We start from the raw sequence: 18,521 nt of genomic DNA on the forward strand, positions 1-18,521 counted from the left end.
CAATGTGGAAATATAAAGCTTTAAAAAAATAACTTGCAATTAGTTATCTAGCTCATAAGTGGCAGCAAAGATATTAGAGTACAAGACCTGTCTAATCCAAAACCTGAGCTCTGATGGTGTATTATTTAGCAATATTGGGATTGGAGGAAAAAGGTTTCACAAAAACATGGAGTTGTGAGAAGGTTCCTAGGAGCGTTGAAATCAAGTGTGAACTTGGTGAAGGAGTTAGCATTTAAAAATCAGAACAATGGGGCTGGGGAGATAGCTCAGTCGGTAGAGTGCTTGCCTTGCGTGCACAGGGCCCTGGGTTCGATCCCCAGCACCACAAAAAAAAGGAAAAACAAAAGAAATCAGAACAATGCAAGGATACCTACTCTCACCATTTCTATTCAAAATAAGAAAGAAGTAGAATTAGCACTATCTACTGATGACACAGTATTTATACAAAACTCTAAAGATGCCACTCAAAACTGTTAGAATAAATGAATACAGTTAATTTAAGGGTACAGAATCAATACACAAAAATAAACACATTTCTATACTAAACAATGCACTAGTTGGAAAGAAATCAAAAGAACAATGCCATTTACAGTAGCTATAAAAATAAAGTATTTAGGGTTAAAATTAAATAAGGAGGTAAAAAAAAATCTGTACACTGAAAACTAGAGAAGTTTGATAAAGAAATTAAAGGAAACACAAATAAATGGGAAAATATCCCATGTTCATGGATTGGAAGAATTGATGTTCTTCAAATGTCCATACTATTCACTTGAGTGAGCTTATTAAAGAATGAGTTGATATGTTATAGAAAGGAGCCATCAAGAGATGATCATCCACATTAATCTCTTTGAAAATCTTAGGTGTTTGAAATCAAACTTAATTCAAGATTTTGAACTAACAGGCTTGACTATTATTAACCCAATAGGAAAATTGCTAAGAGACAATGGATGAGAGAGAAAAAGTTCATAAATCCAATCTCGACTATGTCATATTGGACGCAAACATAAGTAAACATTTAACTGAATTTGGGAAAGTGAACAGATAGTTGGAAAATGAAAATATGAATTTAGGAGTCTGTAAATTAAGGATAAAAATGTCTACCTCACATATTCCTATTGAAGATCAAATATAATACTGCAAATTTCATTTCTTTGAAAATGTAATATGATTATTTTGTAATTTTTCACTCAGAAAGTATGTACAATTTGGGGAGGGATGAGATGTGGTTTAGTATTTAGTATAGAAAACAGCAAAGGAAGAGCTCAAGAGATAGCTCCTCTTGGAGAGTGCTCGCCTAGCATGCGCGAGGACCATGGTTCGAATCCCCAGACCCGCAGAAAACAGCAAAGGAGTAAAAAGGAATATTTGAAAAATATTGAGCATTTAGAAGGCAGGAAAAGAAGAATCTGAGTCTTGAGGGGGAATATAATGTACTATCCTAGAGTTTGAGGGAAAAGAAGTGTTAAGGTGTAAAAACAATTGAGTAGATTTCAAGTGAATAAGTGTCTATTTGAGTTGATAACATGTCAATATTAAAAAGGTAATTGTAATTGGAAAGAAGAAAAGTAAAACAATTAAATGCACTTTATTCCAGGCTAACAGAGATGAAAGGGACATATGAGATGCTTATCCTTAAAGAAAAAGAAGGGAAAAGGAGCTAGAAGGGTATATGAGTATGTATGAAGACAGGGAGAGAATATCCACAAGAATAATATCCATTGTGAAACAGGAAGAGCTGGGTCAAGGACAAAGAGGCTGGTTTTATAGTAGAATCAACTCTTTTTCTAAAATTAAAAAAATATATATCAGAAATTGGCCGGCTGAAGAAGAGGGAAAGTGACCTAAATCATTTCAGTAAATAGGAAGATTAATCATTTGATGAAAAATGAAGATGAAACTTGAAGATCAAGGGACTGTAGAATCAGGCAGATAAGAGGAAAGGTAAAAAAGTATCCATGGAAACTACTTTTTGGGTTATTTTTGTTTGAGAACCAGTAAGGGATAAATAGAAGGGCTCTGGTATGGACTTAGTTACAATAAGCATGACATTGTGGTGAACCAGATCTCAAGAAGTCCTACTTCCCTCCCTGTGGCATTGTGCAGCCAGAGATCGGTCAGACTACAAAACCCTGGTAAATCAGAAAACTAAATGAGAGTGCTTCAATTCATTACTCCCGCTAGAAACAAAGTATTGAAATTAGATGCTAAATTTCTACATTTTACCTTTATTATGAAATAAACACGTCAGTTTTGTGGTCATTCTGGGGCCAAGTCGGATTCTTTTAATATTGTTACAATAGGGAAATTATTTCCGATTTTTCAAAAAAATATCGGTGAGGGGGGATTCAAGATGGCGGACTAGAGGGTGGCTGCGTTTTGTGTTGCTCCAGGACTCAGGACTAAAGAAGAGGAGATATAGAGAGACTTGGGACCAACTCAAAGCAGCTGGGTGAGTGTCTCCCATTGGGGAGGCGTCTCGGACAGGGCGGTAGCCCCGAAAGCAGGGAACTTTGTGAAGTAGAGCTGCCGGCGAGACGCCCCTCCCCCCACTGGAGCAGTGAACACGGACAACTGGGAGCATTGGAGAGGTGGCCGCTCACCACAGCACCTCGACTCGGCGCAACCCACCCGGGCTCTGGGAGGCTGCCCAAAGGAGAAGGTGTTTGGTGAGCTGTTTGGACTGAAAGCGACCACCCCTGAACACAGGGGGCTGCCCAGAGGAGAAGGAGAAATATGGGCTCGGCACGTCGCTTGGACTTGGAGCAGCTGCGCCAGGGCTCCGGGCGGCTATCCAGAGGAGCAGAGTGGACTCAGGACTCAAGAAGAGGAGATATTGAGAGACTTGGGACCAACTCAAAGCAGCCGGGTGAGTGTCTCCCATTGGGCAGGCGCCCCAGATGGGGCAGTAGTCCCCGAACGCAGGGAACTTTGTGAAGTAGAGCTGCCGGCGAGATGCCCCTCCCCCCACTGGAGCAGTGAACACGGACAACTGGGAGCATTGGAGAGGTGGCTGTTCACCACAGCACTTGGACTCGGCGCAACCCACCCGGGCTCTGGGAGGCTGCCCAAAGGAGAAGGTGCTTGGTGAGCTGTTTGGACTGAAAGCGACCATCCCTGAACACAGGGGGCTGCCCAGAGGAGAAGGAGAAACACGGGCTCGGCACATCACTTGGAATTGGAGCAGCTGCGCCAGGGCTCCGGGCGGCTATCCAGTGGAACAGCGTGGTGAGTGGTTTGAACCCAGAGCATCCGCTCCTGAACACAGGGGGGTTGTCTGGAGAAGGAGGAGGAGCGCGGCGGGGTGCTTGGGCTCGAAGTGACTGCACCAGGGCTACGGGTGGCAGTCGGGACGAGGAGGTGCACAGTGAGTTCCTGGGACTCGTGACGCACCAGATCTCTGGGTGACTGCCTGGTGGAGAAGGAGGTGCGTGGTGGGTCACTTGGACTTAGAACGACCGCACGGAAAACCAGGTGGCTGCCGGAGGAAAAGGCGTGTGGCGGGTCCCTGGGACTCGGAGCGATTGTAAGGGGCTCCAGGTGGCTGCTCAGAGGAGGGGCCGCGTAGCCAGGCGAAAAGTACACAGCAGGGTCCCAGGGCCTAGGCGGCTTCTTGGTGGAAGAGCCCCACAGACAAACTGAGGGGTGGAGCGAAGGCTCCAGGACTGCAGGCAGCTTCTCTGAGGAGAGGCAGCCTAAGGAGATTCATCTGCGAAGGGCGAGGCTTCCAGGCCCAGGAGGTAGGTCCGGGTCCCTGGGAACATTGCCAAAGAAGGCTGCCCAGCCCAGGCGGTACTTGTGAATTGAACGGAACCTCTGGGAGGGAAACCGACCAGCGAGACCTCCCCACTGGGTGAGTCCTCCCTGTCGGGTGAGGTTCTCCCAAAAGGACTGTAAAATCAGAGACACAGACCCAAACTGGCCTTGCATCAGCCCACATCCTACTTCCCCTTTGGATGACCACTCATCAGCAAGTGAAGGTACCTCTGCCCAATAGCAGGGAATATACCACACTGGAAGGCCACCACCCCTAGGGAGTCAGCTTCCTTGTGAAGCTCCGCATTATCAACTTCCTCCAAGACTTCAGGCTACTGAAGGCTAAGAGGGGATATACTAGAAATCTTCAGGGATATTATAAGACAATAGAGGAAATCTGCAATATCACAGTGGTCAACTGATACCTGAACAATATGAGAAAACAAGGAAAGAAAATGCTGCAAACAAATCTAGATTTTACATCAATGAAACCCAACGACAGCATGGCAGAAGAAATGACAGAAAGGGAGTTCAGAATGTACATAATTAAAATGATCAGGGAAGCAAATGACGAGATGCAAGAGCAAATGCAGGCATTGAATGATCGCACCAATCAACAGTTAAAAGAGCAAATACAGGAAGAAAAAGATCATTTCAATAAAGAGTTAGAGATATTGAAAAAAAACAAAGAGAAATCCTTGAAATGAAGGACACAATAAACCAAAGTAAGAACTCCATAGAAAGCATAACCAATAGAATAGAACACCTGGAAGACAGAACATCAGACATTGAAGATAAAATATTTAACCTTGAAAACAAAGTTGAACAAACAGAGAAGATGGTAAGAAATCATGAACAGAATCTACAAGAACTATGGGATATCATGAAAAGGCCAAATTTAAGAATTATTGGGATTGAGGAAGGCTTAGAGAAATAGACCAAAGGAATGAACAATCTATTCAATGAAATACTATCAGAAAATTTCCCAAATCTGAAGAATGAAATGGAAGATCAAGTACAAGAGGCTTATAGGACTCCAAATATACAAAATTACAACAGACCCACACCAACGCACATTATAATGAAAATACCTAACATACAAAAGAAAGACAGAATTTTAAAGGCCGCAAGAGAGAGGAATCAAATTACATTCAGGGGGAAACCAATACGGATATCAGCAGATTTTTCAATCCAGACCCTAAAAGCTAGAAGGGCCTGGAACAACATTTTTCAAGCCCCGAAAGAAAATGGATGCCAACCAAGAATCTTATACCCAGCAAAACTTACCTTCAAATTTGATGATGAAATAAAATCCTTCCATGATAAACAAAAGCTAAAAGAATTTACAAAAAGAAAGCCAGAATTACAGAACATTCTCAGCAAAATATTCCACGAGGAAGAGATGAAAAACAAAGAAACAAATCAGCAATGGGAGGAACTATCCTAAAGGAATTGTCAAATAAAGGAAGAACCAAGTCGTCTCAAAATAAATAAATAAATAAATAAATAAAATGAACCAAATGAACGGGAATACTAATCATATCTCAATAATAACCTTGAATATTAATGGCCTGAACTCATCAATCAAAAGACATAGACTGGCAGATTGGATCAAAAAGAAAGATCCAACAATATGTTGCCTGCAAGAGACTCACCTCGTAGAAAGAGATACCCATAGACTAAAGGTGAAAGGATGGGGAAAAACATACCATGCACATGGACTCAGCAAAAAAGCTGGGTTATCCATCCTCATTTCAGATAATGTGGACTTCAAGTCAAAACTAGTCAGAAGGGATAAAGAAGGACATTACATACTGCTTAAGGGAACCATAAATCAGCAAGACATAAGAATCATAAACATCTATGCCTCAAACAGTGGCTCATCCATGGATATCAAACAAATCCTTCTCAATTTCAAAAACCAAAAAACCATAACACAATAATACTAGGTGATTTTAACATGCCTCTCTCACCACTGGACAGATCTTCCAAACAAAAATTGAACAAAGAAACCATAGATCTCAATAACACAATCAATAATTTAGACTTAACGGACATTTATAGAATATACCATCCAACCAAGAGCGAATACACTTTCTTCTCAGCAGCACATGGATCCTTCTCTAAAATAGACCATATATTATGCCACAAAGCTAATGTAAGCAAATACAAGAAGATAGAGACACTACCTTGTGTTCTATCAGATCATAATGGATTGAAGTTAGAAATAAATGAAAAAGTAAAAAACAGAAGCTACTCCAACACCTGGAGATTAAACAATATGCCATTACATGATGAATGGATAACAGAAGATATTAGAAAGGAAATTAAAAAATTCTTAGAGGTAAATGAGAACAAAGAAACATCATATCAAAATCTCTGGGACACTATGAAAGCAGTACTTAGAGGAAAATTTATTTCATGGAGCGCATTCAATAAAAGAAGTAAAAATCAACAAATAAACTAACACTACAGCTCAAAGCCCTAGGAAAAGAAGAACAGACCAACACCAAAAGTAGTAGAAGACAGGAAATAGTTAAACTCAGACCTGAAATCAACGAAATTGAAACAAAAGAAACAATACAAAAAATTGACAAAATAAATAGTTGGTTCTTTGAAAAAATAAACAAAATTGATAAACCCTTAGCCACTCTAACAAAGAGAAGACGAGAGAAAACCCAAATCACTAAAATTCGGAATGAACAAGGAAATATCACAACAGACACGATTGAAATACAAAACATAATTAGAAGCTATTTTGAAAATCTATATTCCAACAAAATAGAAAATTTCGAAGACATCAACAGGTTTCTAGAGACATATGAATTGCCTAAATTGAACGAGGAGGACATACACAATTTAAATAGAACAATTTCAAGTAATGAAGTAGAAGAGGTCATCAAAAGCCTACCAACAAAGAAAAGTCCAGGACCAGATGGGTTCTCAGACGAGTTCTACAAAATCTTTAAAGAAGAGCTCATTCCAATACTTCTCAAAGTATTCCATGAAATAGAAGAGGAGGGTACCCTCCCAAACTCATTCTATGAAACCAATATTACCCTGATACCCAAGCCAGACAGAGACAAATCGTGGAAAGAAAATTTCAGACCGATATCATTAATGAACATGACGCAAAAATTCTCAATAAAATTTTAGCAAATCACATACAAAAATATATTAAAAAGATAGTGCACCACGATCAAGTGGGTTTTATCCCAGGGATGCAAGGTTGGTTCAACATCCGGAAATCAATAAATGTCATTCACCATATCAATAGACTTAAAGTCAAGAATCACATGATTATTTCAATAGATGCAGAAAAAGCATTTGATAAAATACAACACCCCTTCATGCTCAAAACACTAGAAAAAATAGGGATAGTGGGAACATTCCTTAACATTGTAAAGGCCATCTATGCTAAGCCCATGGCTAATATCATTCTAAACGGTGAAAAACTGAAAGCATTCCCCCTAAAAACTGGAACAAGACAGGGATGCCCTCTTTCACCACTCCTATTCAATATCGTTCTTGAGACTCTAGCCAGAGCAATTAGACAGACCAAGGAAATTAAAGGAATACGAATAGGAAAAGAAGAACTCAAACTATCCCTATTTGCGGATGATATGATTATATACTTAGAGGAACCAGGAAATTCCACCAGAAAACTCTTAGAACTCATAAGTGAATTCAGTAAAGTAACAGGTTACAAGATCAATGCTCATAAATCCAATGCATTTTTATACATAAGTGATGAATCCTCAGAAAGAGAAATTATGAAAACTACCCCATTCACGATAGCATCGAAAAAAATAAAATACTTGGGAATCAATCTCACAAAAGAGGTGAAAGACCTCTACAATGAGAACTACAGAACACTAAAGAAAGAAATTGAAGAAAACCTTAGAAGATGGAAAGATCTCCCATGTTCTTGGATAGGCCGAATTAATATTGTCAAAATGGCCATACTACCAAAAGTGCTATACAGATTCAATGCAATCCCAATTAAAATCCCAATGACGTACCTTACAGAAATAGAGCAGGCAATCATGAAATTCATCTGGAAGAATAAGAAACCCAGAATAGCTAAAGCAATCCTTCGCAGGAAAAATGAAGCAGGGGGTATCGCAATACCTGAACTTCAACTTTATTACAAAGCAATAGTAACAAAGACGGTATGGTACTGGTACCAAAATAGACAGGTAGATCAATGGTACAGAATAGAGGACACGGACACAAACCCAAATAAATACAACTTTCTAATACTAGACAAAGGCGCCAAAAATATGCAATGGAGAAAAGATAGCCTCTTCAACAAATGGTGCTGGGAGAATTGGAAATCCATATGCAACAGAATGAAACTAAACCCATATCTCTCACCCTGCACAAAACTCAACTCAAAATGGATTAAGGATCTTGGAATCAGACCAGAGACTCTGCAGATTATAGAAGAAAAAGTAGGTCCAAACCTTCAACATGTCGGCCTAGGACCAGACTTCCTCAACAGGACTCCCATAGCACAAGAAATAAAAGCAAGAATCAATAACTGGGATAGATTCAAACTAAAACGCTTTCTCTCAGCAAAGGAAACTATCAGTAATGTGAAGAAAGAGCCTACAGAGTGGGAGAATATCTTTGCCAATCATACTTCAGATAGAGCACTAATCTCCAGAATCTATAAAGAACTTAAAAAACTCTACACCAACAATACAAAAATCCAATCGACAAATGGGCTAAGGAAATGAACAGACACTTCACAGAAGAAGATGTACAAGCAATCAACAAACATATGAAAAAATGTTCAACATCTCTAGTAATAAGAGAAATGCAAATCAAAACCACCCTAAGATTCCATCTCACCCCAATTAGAATGGTGATTATCAAAAATACAAGCAACAGGTTTTGGCGAGGATGTGGGGAAAAAGGTACACTCATACATTGCTGATGGGGCTGCAAATTAGTGCAGCCACTCTGGAAAGCAGTGTGGAGATTCCTTAGAAAACTTGGAATGGAACCACCATTTGACCCAGCTATCCCACTCCTTGGTCTATACCCAAAGGACCTAAAATCAGCATACTACAGAGATACAGCCACATCAATGTTCATAGCTGCTCAATTCACAATAGCCAGATTGTGGAACCAACCTAGATGTCCTTCAATTGATGAGTGGATAAAGAAACTGTGGTATATATATACAATGGAATATTACTCTGCCATAAAGAACGATAAAATTATGGCATTTACAGGCAAATGGATGAAATTGGAGACCATCATGCAAAGTGAGATAAGCCAATCTCAAAAAACTAAAGGACGAATGATCTCGCTGATAAGTGGATGATGACACATAAGGGGGAGGGTGGGGGGAGTTAGTGTTAGGGTTAGGGTTAGGGTTAGAGTTAGGGAGGGGGACAAGAATGGAGGAAGAAAGGACTGTTTAGAGGAAAAAGAAGGGTGGGGGGGAGGGAAAAATAATAGAATGAATCAAACAACATTACTCTATGTAAATTTATGATTATACAAATGGTATGCCTTTAACCCACGTACAAACAGACAAACAACATGTATCCCATTTGTTTACAATAGATAAAAAAAAAGTATCGGTGAAATCTTAACGCATCCTTCAATAAGTTAATAACTGCCTATTTCAAGGAAGTTGCCCTTCACCAGTAACTAAAGCCTGTTTAATAAGTAGTAGAAGAAATAAGTTGTGATGTTTTCATATTTGTAGTTCCTTAGCTGAAACCAAGGGGAAAATAATGTGGCAAGATATGCTGCGACTTTATTTCAGTTAAAACAAGTCAACACAGACATTTTTAGTAAAAATGTTTAAGAAAATAATGTGATAGCGGGGATAGGAACTGTTAATTGCAATTTGTTTTAAAAGCTATGCAGAATTTGAATAAAATGCTAGGCAAAAAGAAAGGTAATACATTTATATTTTAATTTTCTCAGAATAAAAACTTCTCCCATATTAGATACATACACTACACACACACACACACACACACACACACCTTGATCTTGCTTCCCTGAGTAGGAAGATGTCAGCGTTCTCTCTGAAATTCTCCTCAGAGTAGAACCATGTGTTGTCTGTACCTAAAGATAATTTTGGTAGAAAAAAGAATGAGAAAGAAACAAAGGAGTGAGAAAGAAAAGCAAGGACAAATAGGAAGAGGAAAAATGAAGCAAAAGTCAAATGTAAAGAATTGCAGTCTAGCCAGGTTCCGTGGCACACACCTGTAATCCCAGACTTGGGAACCTGAGGCAGTTGGATCACAAGTTGGAAGTCAGCCTGGGCAACTTAGCAAAACTGGTGTCAGAATTAAAAAAAAAAAAAAAAAAAAAAAAAAAAAAAATTTCAAAACTCAACAATAAAAACAAACAAACAAAACCAAGAAAGGCTAGCTAGTGGTTAAGTGTTACTCGGTTGTGTCCCCAGTACCGCCGGGTCAGGGGGCACAGAAAAAGAAAAAAAATGCAGTAAAAAAATGTTTAAACTCGCCAAATATACATTGATGGGTAAGTCCAATGTAGGTCATGACCATTTTCTTCTAATTATTTTAGTCTCCATTTTAGTTTACTCCTGCATATTTCACTAATATTCTTACATTTGACTGTACGATATCAATATTCCCATTAGAGTCAAAGGAAAAAAATTTGCTATAGCTAATTATCCTTCAGATATAGGTTTTTAGCAGTTATTTCCTATAGCACACTATACATATTAATCATGAAATTCTTTCAACCAGGCATGAGTCTAAAGTTTGAAACTTTGTAAAATAGAAGCTCAGAACATTATCTTATTTCAATTTTTATATTTATTTTATTTTATGTACAGCAAATAGAGAAACATTTCCTAAAGCCAAACACAAAACATGCTGTTACATTAGATTCTTAAAAGTTTGGAGAATGTAATAGAAGCTTTCTGCACAAAATATTAACTATGAGTCTAATATTTCTTTTTAATCTCAGCAAAATCAAATATTCCAATTTAATAGCTTCCATATAACTTTCTTATTAGCAAATGATGTAAAAATAAAAAGCTTCAGGCCTACCCCCAAGCCTCCTTAAATGATACTTCACTTTGAGATGGCTATTAACTCTGAACCAGATGTAGTTTTCAGTCTAAATAAATGAATCACCTCCTACCATTTTCAGCTCTTAAAAAAAATAAAAAAATTAAATCTATACCAGAAATGACCATAAAGCTTGTTTTTATTGTAACAAGTCTACTCTTTGATTAGGAAGTCTGATTGCCTTTGTGCTGTTGATAGATGTTTTTAATCATATCAGTATTAAAATTTAAATAGGAAATTTTCTTTATTGTTTTTTGTTATTTTTACATCTTTCCATGCATATAAGTTTTGGGAATGGCTGTTGGTAACTTAATTTAATAGCTTTAAAAACATGGCAACGGAGCCATGATTTACTAAGATCCCCAAATGCAGTCACCCACTTGCAGAAACCAGTGCTAAAGGAAAGCATATTTGTAAATAGAAGATTCTACCCTTAAGGTTTTATTTCTCTTACACTTCCTTGCACTCATACTTTCATTTTCTTTCTTACCTCTGTGTGAAAAACTTTCTTCCATCCTGGTGTAACAAGCTTTTTTCCACATTCATGTTAATGAAGTCTTACTTACTATCCTGCCACTGGGCGTGGTTCTTAAATGACAAAATTCCAATTGCTTGTCTGTGAGTGAAAATAAAGAACAGGCATGAGAGTGAGCATGATGCTGAGGACAACTAATGAAAGACGTTATTACTCAAATCAAACACCAGAGTTGTTATGTGTCTCGGTTTGGATCATGATATATATTTTGCAAATTCTTGTCAGTGGATATTTGTTGATATTTAGGATTTCACTGAGATTTACGAACAAGCATCGCACCTACTTAAAAATATGTAGATATTTATATTTATAAACATTTGTGTATGTACTTTTGTATATATACATGAGCTTATTTTATTTTAAATCAATGCCATAATTCATAACTTACTTTATTTCAAAGAGTTCTTAAGTAGGGATAACATTTTAAAAGCTAGTCCTATGTGTAGTTCAACTTTCAAATTTATAATTAATCCCACCCTATTCCATTTTTTAATTCAATTTATTTTTGTTTTCATGGTGATTTTTATATGATTCAAAAAGCACTAGGAATCCTCTAATAAATAGATGTTATTCAGTGAATTTGTAAATTGAGATGATAATTTTTAGTCATAACTCCCAAGATTTTTCTTTTTCTTTCATAAAGTGGAGGTTGTATTTGTGTTGAACTGTGCATATTCTTTCTGGCCAGTGTTTTGACAACTTTCATATTATGTCCCTGACCCAGGGAAAGAGACTCTTCCCCAATAAAAGGGCCATCACCACCTGCCATGTTTCTTCCAAATGCCTTGTCATGAACACTCTGCTGTCTTCTCCACTTCCTCTAACCCAATGTGCAGAACTACTTCACGTTTTGACATTTTAGTGGCAACTAATTTCCTGTCCACACACTTGGTTGTTCTTATCTTCCATGCTAACCAGGGGAGTAGAAATGATTAATTTTGTTGAAATATAAAATCAGTTATGTTATTTAAGGTTTAATCTATAATCTAAAATTAATATGCATAAGAAAAAGAGTATGAGAAAAATTTAAAAGAAGGAAAGATGGATACTCAAATTCTAAAATTTTAAATATTTCCTTAAAAAATAATTTTAATCCCCAGCACCACAAAAATAATAATAATAATAATTTTAAATGCAAAACTTCTAACAAAAAGAAGATTGTGGAACCAACCTAGATGCCCTTCAATAGATGAATGGATAAAGAAACTCTGGTATATATGCACAATGGAATACTATTCAGCCACAAAGAAGAATAATATTATGGCATTTGCAAATAAATGGATGGAATTGGAGAATATCATGCTGAGTGAAATAAGCCAAGCCCAAAAAATCCAAAGGCCGAATGTTTTTCCTGATAAGTGGATGATGATCTATAATGGTGGTGGGGGTGGGGAATGAGAGAATAATGGGGAAACTTTAGAATATGTAGAAGAAAATGAGAGGGAGGGGGTATGAAAAATGGTGGAATGAGACAGACATCATTGCCCTATGTACATGTATGATTACACGAATGGTATGAATCTGCATTGTGTACAACCATAGAAATGAAATCATGTACCCCATTTGTGTACAATAAAATCAAAATGCAGTCTGTAAAAAATTAAAAGCTAAATTTTAAAAAATTAAAAAAAAGAAATGATAAACGTTTTAGGAGATGGAAATGCAAATCACCCCAATTTGAACATTACAAATTCTATACATGTTCTGAGTTATCACACTACAAATATGTACAGTTATTATATGCCAACTTAAAAAATGTACGGGCACTTTAAAAAATGTAAGTCCATTGATTTAGGCAATAAGTCTTTGGATATTACCCCAAAGACACAGGAAACAAAAGTAAAAGCACACAAATGGGATTACAACAAACTGAAAGACTTCTGCATAGCAAATGAAACAACAAAGTCAAGAGACAAGGATAGGAGAAAATATTTGCCAACGATTCATCTAACAAAAAAATTCACATTCAGAAGATATAAGTAACTATAAAAACTTAATAAAAAAAACAAGTAAAATGGGCAAATGATCTGAATAGATACTTCGCAAAAGAATACAAATAGGCATCAAATATATGGAAAAAATAATGCTCAATACCATTAACCATCAGGGAAATAAGTCAGAACTACAATGAGATATCCTCTCACCCTAGTTACAGTGACTGTTAACAACAACAACAACAACAACAACAACAACAAAAAATGGCAAATGCTAGTAAGGATGTGAAGAAAAAAAGAACACTAATATATTGTTGGTGAGAATGTGAATTATTAAAGTCATTGAGCAGAACAGTATGGATGTCCCTCAAGAAACTAGAGACAGATCTGCCATATAATCCAGCTATCCCACTTCTGGGTACTTATCCAAAGGAAATAAATCACATACAGAGATATCTGCATGACCATGTTTATTGCAGCACTCAGAACCTAAGATAAAGAATCACCCTAGGTGCTGAGCTATGGATGAATGAAAAGAGAAACTGTAGTATATATGTACAATAAACTATTATTTCAGCCATAAAGAATGAAATTCTGTAATTTACTGTGAAAAGGATAGAACTGGAAGACATCATATTGACTGAAATAAGCCCAACATAGAAAGACAAGTATCACATGCTCTCTCTCATATATGGAAGTTAAAAAAGAAAAGAAGCAATCAATTTGGATGTAGAATAGTAATTACTAATGATTGGTGGGGTTGGTAAAGGTAGGCTAGATTTGATTAGTTCATGCTGTATTCATGTGTTAAAATAGTGCACTGATTCCATTAACATGCAAAATTTATACAACTTACTAAAAAATAAAATCCAGCCTACCTTTAATTTCTTCATTCATGTTGTATCTTTCCAAAAGGAGTACTATTTCTAATGGCACACAACAAAATGCATTGCTTCTCTTACAGTAATCTCCAATCAATAAATATATCCTATTGTGCTTTAAAGATGTGAACTAGGTAACATTAAAATCCATGGTTTGGTAGACATATTCCAGACCAATTGAAAGAAAAGTTAAATCAAATTAGTTTTCCCTATGTCAAGTCAAGCAAAAATTATGTTTGATTGATATTTTTTGCTAATAATTAAATTTATTAGTAACACACAATTAAGATTTTTATCTTACTAAACCACACAAAGAAACGCTGGTAAAACAATATATAAGGAATTCTCATGACAATAATAAAAACATTATCTCTTAAATGAGCAAAGAATCTGAACGAACATTTTTCCTAGAAGATACATAAATGGTCAAAATGCACCTGAAAGATGTCAACATCAACAAATCAAAACCACAGTGACATACCACTTCACACCTGCTGAATGAATACAATCAGAAAGATATATAACAACAAGTGTTGGTAAGGATAACTAGAAGTTGGAATTCACAAATGCCACTGTTGAAATCTAAAATGGCACAATTTCTTTGTAAAACAGTCCAGTGATTAACCAAATGCTTAATCACAGAGTTGCCATAAGATCCAGAAATTCTATTCCTAGGCAGGTACCCAAGATAAGTGAAACACCTACTCAAAACCCTGTAGCAGAATGTTTTCAACAGCATTATGCATAATATCCGATGGTGGAAACATCCTTCAACTGACAAGTGACTAAATAAAATGTGGTAAATGGTATATTCATGCAATCGAATGCTATTTGCCAACAACAAAAAAAGATATACTGACAAATGCTACGATATGGATGACCTTGAAAACATTATGCCAAGTCAAAGAAGCCAGTCAACGAAGACCACAAATTGTATGATTCCAATTATATGAACTTTCCAAATGCAGGCAAATCTATGTAGACAGAAAGTACATCCGTAGTTGGCTGTGGGTGAGACTTAGGGTTAGGCATTATTAGGACATGAGGAGTACTGCTAATGAGGATGGGATTTCTTCTTGGGGTGGTGAAAATGTTCTAAAACGGATTGAGGCAATGCTTGCATGACTTTCTGTATTAAAACAAAAGACTAAATTTTATACTTAAAATGAATGAATTGTATGGAATATGAATTATATTTTTTAAAAACGTCTGTTGCAAAAAAAAATTATTAGAACAATCTTAACTAGGAATAACACATTACATTTAATACTGCCAGAGACGGGCCTGGCAGGCAGGTAAGTGACACTAACCAAATAGCAAAGTCATCTCACCTCTCATTGTCAGTGATTTTGTGAAAAATCCCTCTTTTTCCAACAATAAAACCAAAAGATGAATTAAGAATAAAATTTAGCGTTTCACCACGTGCCGTGAGGCTCGGGAGGCTGAGGCAAGAGGATCGCGAGTTCAAAAAGATAGCCTCAGCAAAAGCGAGGTGCTAAGTAACTCAGTGAGACTCTGTCTGTAAATAAAATTAAAAAATAGGGCCCAGATGTAGCTCAGTGGTTGAGTTTCCCTGAGTTCAATACCCGGTAACTAAAAATTCAGTGTTTAAGTTTTCTTATTCTACTGAATAAATATATATACATACATTGAAAAAGCTTTTATTTAGGCATCCCTTTTTCCAATAATAGCAACTCAGGTTTTAACTCAGAGACTACTGCCATAGTAGAAACCTGGAAATGGTGATAACATTTCTGCCCTCCATCTGCAAGGCCACCTTCAAACCAACATTATTCAGCTCAGATAAATCTCTTTGGAGTATGAAACAAGAGCAGAAATAGACACATTTAATGAACATTTACTTAACTTATGTAAGATTTTGTAATTAATTGTTGTAAAATTCCTCTAGGCCTTTTTCCTGAAATTCATGTCTATATGATGAAACTACCTGATTAGCTTAAGATGAGTTCTTTGAGTATTTAATACCTGGTTCACTGTTCTTACTAGAATAACATTTTTCCATAATCTAGTTTGAATCATATTATTATAATTTATGATGAATGAACAAAAATAGAACAAATATATCTTAGATACTAAGTAAAGAAATAAAAGTCACAAGTTATTTCATATTGTATTCAATTTATTATGATAGGAAGCAATTCAGGAAAGATTTACATTAAACATATATTAATGTTTTACATTGAAGTTGTGAGTTCACTTATATTATTCAAGTATTTTGAGAGAAAATGGTTAAATTCTCACTATGACTAGTGTCAGTCCTTTATTGAATTATATTAAATTCACTCATGAACAAATACTTGAATAGAATGTTTGTCCTTTATTGACAATGATCCACTAGTATATATTATATAAACCAGATTTTGAAACCTAGCCTGAGAAGTATGTTTCAAAAAAAAAATTAATGCCTTACTTAGCATTGTGGTGTAAGCAACTGTAACTGGCTTAAGTCACATTTTTCAGATATGAAATAGCAGAGATTTGTACTTAAATATAATGTGACAACTGAAAGATTATTAAAATTAAATTTTTACACAAAGGTACAAGTATCTATAAAAATTTTAGTACACTTTAACAAGGAACTGTAGTTTTCTGATGTCTGTGAGTTTACTTAACAATCTTATTTCTTAGGAAATAATATAGCCTTTTTATTTTTATACATTATGTACAATAAAAGAATGAAGCACTGTGCGGTGATGTGGTTGAAAGGTTATTATTACTCCAATGACAGAAACAAAAGTATATTATCACTTGGATGATGTCAATGAAAGGGTATCATTACTCTTTCTGAAGAGAACATTCTGGTAAGTAAACACACAAGTACAGTATTTATTACACTTTATTCCACACGTGTCTCCAAGGAAATCAGAATGAAATGCAATTAGTGTGTGATGTTGGGGAGAAAAATAGTTGGTTTCATTTGTTCAACAAAAATCTCCAAATCAATTATATTTTCTTCAAATTTTCCTTCACATCAAAGCATTCTAGTTCACCAGGTACCTTATATTTATCACACATATCTCAATGTTGTCTTGCAATGGAAAGTAAAAGTTAAAATCTAAATTCTAAAAGAAATGGTCAAAACTTTCAACATTAAACCAATTCCTTTATATGTACTAAACAGAATGAAGTATGTAGCATCCTGTAAGCCTCTAAGAATAAGCATGTTATTCAAGAAATGTTGAATAAAAAAACACGTTGTGATGTATAAGTAAATATAGCTTTCCAAATTTTTAGGTAATTGTAAACTAAAATGAAGATAATTTGTTATGTAAACTACTTCTTATTAGCTTCTTAGAAATCAGTGTTTATTGTTCTTTTCTTTTGTGTAAGTGATTCATCAAGACTAGACTTTAGACTTTTAAATACTGCTAATGAAACAACAGAAAAAAACAGATCACACCTAAAGGAATATAATTCAAAAGCAGAATTCATTCTACGTATAAAAGAGCAGGTGAATCTTAATATATGTTAATGCTACTGATTTTCTCACCACACCTTTTCTCTGCTGCTAAATATCAACCAAACAAATTAGATAGGAAACTACAAATCCCAAAACTCAGTGTGTGTCTTCTATTCATTGTCAGTCTGGTTTCTAGGATAAAATATTTAATTGCTATGTAGATAAAGCTTTCTCCAGACAAATCTATGATTGAACTAGGCATAGCTGACGAATGATATATTCCCATTGCCTCTTGTAGCTGACACTAAGTAGAGAAAGCATCTACTGTGCAGGTAATGATCAGAAAGAGTCCCTAAGTCCACCTTGCAACCTTACAGATCCTGTTTGATTAGCCCGCTGATGGGTAGATCTATTCATAGTAATCACTTTGACATTTCTTTTTTTTTTTTTTTTTTTTGGTACTGGGGATTGAACTGAGGGGCACTGGACCACTGAGTCACATCCCCAGCCCTATTTTGTATTTTATTTAGAGAGGGTCTCACTGAGTTGCTTAGTGCCTTGCTTTTGCTGATTCTGGCTTTGAACTCACGATCCTCCTGTCTCAGCCTCCAGAGCCGCTGGGATTACAGGCTTGTGCCACCTCACCTGACGACATTTCTTTAGTCAATTTTTTTGGCATTTTTCTCTTCAGGTTTCTCCCCCCCCCCACCCAAAACTGATCATTTTTCTGTCTCTTTCTTTCCCTCTCAGAACGCCGTTCTTGGCTCTTTGATTTCCTTATCTACCTTCTCTGGAGCTAGTTCTCATGTATGTTTGATTCTCTAGGACATAGATCTTGGTCATTGCCTCTCTTATTTCAGTTAAAGGCCTCTTCTTATCTTTCTTCACAATCTCTGCAAATGGATCATCTTTCACCAAAATTCT

The 18,521-nt window shown here is 36.2% G+C and overlaps 1 long non-coding RNA gene across 2 annotated transcripts in view; it reads right to left on the reverse strand.

Annotated features, from left to right (window-relative positions):
* Nucleotides 1–9,345: 9,345 nt before the first annotated feature.
* Nucleotides 9,346–18,521, reverse strand: part of LOC306666238 — a 41,626-nt gene continuing 32,450 nt past the window's right edge. For both annotated transcript variants that reach the window (XR_013765240.1, XR_013765241.1), the window contains 3 exons: nt 11,317–11,442; nt 9,988–10,060; nt 9,346–9,846 (listed from right to left, as the gene is read on the reverse strand). This is a non-coding gene — a long non-coding RNA (uncharacterized lncRNA). The remainder of the gene's footprint in view (nt 9,847–9,987; nt 10,061–11,316; nt 11,443–18,521) is intronic.

This window comes from Sciurus vulgaris (genome assembly GCF_902686455.1).
Source record: "Sciurus vulgaris genome assembly, chromosome: 7".
In the NCBI taxonomy this organism is placed as follows: domain Eukaryota; kingdom Metazoa; phylum Chordata; class Mammalia; order Rodentia; family Sciuridae; genus Sciurus; species Sciurus vulgaris.